The sequence below is a fragment of the Octopus bimaculoides genome, chromosome 1, assembly GCF_001194135.2.
Source record: "Octopus bimaculoides isolate UCB-OBI-ISO-001 chromosome 1, ASM119413v2, whole genome shotgun sequence".
Classification (NCBI taxonomy): domain Eukaryota; kingdom Metazoa; phylum Mollusca; class Cephalopoda; order Octopoda; family Octopodidae; genus Octopus; species Octopus bimaculoides.
The window spans coordinates 25488289-25490957 of NC_068981.1; the positions used below are offsets into that span (position 1 = coordinate 25488289).

The following is a 2669-nucleotide window of genomic DNA, read 5'->3' on the forward strand; positions in this document are numbered from 1 at the left end:
TATATATATATTCAGTGTCAGGTGATCTTCAATTAAAACGTAGTGTAATGTCAAATATCCATGGAAGCTAGCATTCTTTATTTGAATCAATTTCTGAATATAAAACCGTATTATATATTAATGTGCAATGATATGAAAGAAGACATGTAAGTATAATTCTTACATAGTGAAATTAATGCATAAAGAAATTTGAAAACTGCCTGTAATGCTACCAAAGTCAGGTGCTAAATATAATATATATTTATTTCTCAAGCCTTGTAAATTTACACTTTGCAAATGTATACCTATATATCTGAAAATATATGCATATTTATATTTATAAATATATATATATCTATATATAAAATATATACATATCTATATATATGCATGCGTAACACATATGTATGTCTGTATGAGAAGAAGAAAGTGTGAGAGAGAGAGAGAGAAGTGACAGAGGAGAGAGAAAAAGAGAGAGGGAGAGAGAGTGAGGGATAGATAGATAGATATAGATAGATAGATAGATAGATAGATAGACAGATAGATAGAGAGTGGGAGAGAGAGAGAGAGTGAGAGAGAGAGAGAGAGAAGGAGAGAGAGAGAGAGAGAGAGAGAGAGAGAGAGAGAGAGAGAGAGAGAGAGAGAGAGAGAGAGAGAGCAGGAATTTACATATATATGCTTCTATGTTTTTGTGCGCATGTTTCATGTTTCTTATGTGTTTCTTATAACAACCACACAGTGGTTTACTGAAACTTCCATAACATAATGAAAGACTTTTGTGTTACACACAATTGAATGTCTGATGATTTTGGCCGATATTACGTCTCATATTCGTCACCATTTCCTCCGGATATTACATCGATTTTCCGTGCACACACAGAGGCTGTGGCTACATGGATGACACTTGGTTTATAAACGTACAATCCATCAACACATTTAGCCGTACGTTTCAGGACAGTCATTGGAGTATACACCATCACACATTGGTGGTTACTGTCAGAGTCCAGGCAGTCTGTACAGCGACACACGACTTCAGTGAGCGATGAAGGAAAATATGTTGAATTGTGGGTAATTTTTAGGTACCATGGGCAGGTTGAACGTTCACGAATGATGTCAGTAGATACAGAAGATGTAGGGCAAGTTTTATCCCCTTCGGTCAATTCTTGTTGGTCACTTCCTGCTGGAGCTATTTCAACTGGTACAAAAAAAGTTATTGCCGATCGATGCGCTGTATAGTTTCTCGTATTGGACTTTCAAGTCATTTGGTATGTGACATTGAGTCGGAATTGACGCCGAAGATATGAACAATACGACATTGGTGAGGAGGAAGATTACAACCTGGAGGGAAACCTGCGTGATATAAAATGTTTAAGTCAAGTTGAGTAGTTACATTTCAATATGACCCACCGTTAAATGAATGAAAGTAACCGGCAATAATATACTACATCTATAGCACACATTAACTCACTCTCACTCTCTCCCCTCTCTTTCCCCTCTTTCTCTCTCTCTCTCTCTCTCTCTCTCTCTCTCACACACACACACACACATACACACACACACACACACACACACACACACACACACACACACACAGAGGCATATATGTATTCAGACCGGTTTAATAAAGACGAGAGGGCATTTTTTGTAGTGTGTGGAATGAATGACAGATATGTATGTGTATTTTGTATGAGAAAAGTAATGAATGAGTTATTTTCAACAGCCGTATTTCAAGCAGGAGAATGTATAATAGAGAAGTACGATAATAAATGTAGTTAAAACTAATGAATGAAATACTTTCAACAAGTCTTGAATCAGCTGTTGATATCCGTATTTCAAGCAGGTAAAAGTTACAATGGAGAAGTATAATAATGGGTGTAAGTGTGAAAGACCTATACATATATGAATTCGTAAGTAGACGACGATATTTGACAAAATGTGTTATATTTAATTTGAAAGACAGTAAATAGCAAACTGAAGAATTGTAGAGAACATTTAAAATATATTATTTCCATAACGTGTTATTTTCTCAATTTATACATGGGTGTAAAGGTATATCAACCACGCCGGTATTGCAATTTGTGAGATATCTAATGTTTAGAGGAGCAGCACAGATATCCAAAAAGTTCTCAAGAAATTTGTCGTTGTTACTCGAATAATTAGGTGTCAACATCAAAGTAACCATCAATGGCAACAATGCTGCCGGAGTCTTTGATTGCTTTGTTGACAATGTGAAAAGTAAAGTTTGTCATTTTATAATTAATGCATTTTAAAAATTAAGATGTTGCTACTTCCAATTCATATTTTCCAGTCAATAACTCAATCAAACGATGCGCGAATGTCACATTATATTTATCGTTCAGCTTTCTAAAACTAAAACATAACGTGAGGTTGCAAACTTTTAAATTAAACAGAAGGGACAGTAATTATCGGTTAAAATCTGGTCACCTGTAAAATTAGTGGATAACTTTTAATTAGTCATGAATTATAAGTATGTAATTGGAGTCAAGACCGACAACCTTGTACTGACATCGAGTTGTATTAGTAGTAATAATGAAGGCAAATCAAGTTGTGGTGTTTTGAAATCATTCAATATATACGTTTCAGGTTCGCGTAATATTAAGAAATGCATCCTTCCTCAGTTAAAGCATTACTATAACTATATATATATATATATATATATATATATATAT

The 2669-nt window shown here is 34.5% G+C and overlaps 1 pseudogene; it reads right to left on the bottom strand.

The window, feature by feature from the left end:
- Positions 1-797: 797 nt before the first annotated feature.
- Positions 798-2669, bottom strand: part of LOC128250034 (interleukin 17-like protein) — a 4611-nt pseudogene continuing 2739 nt past the window's right edge.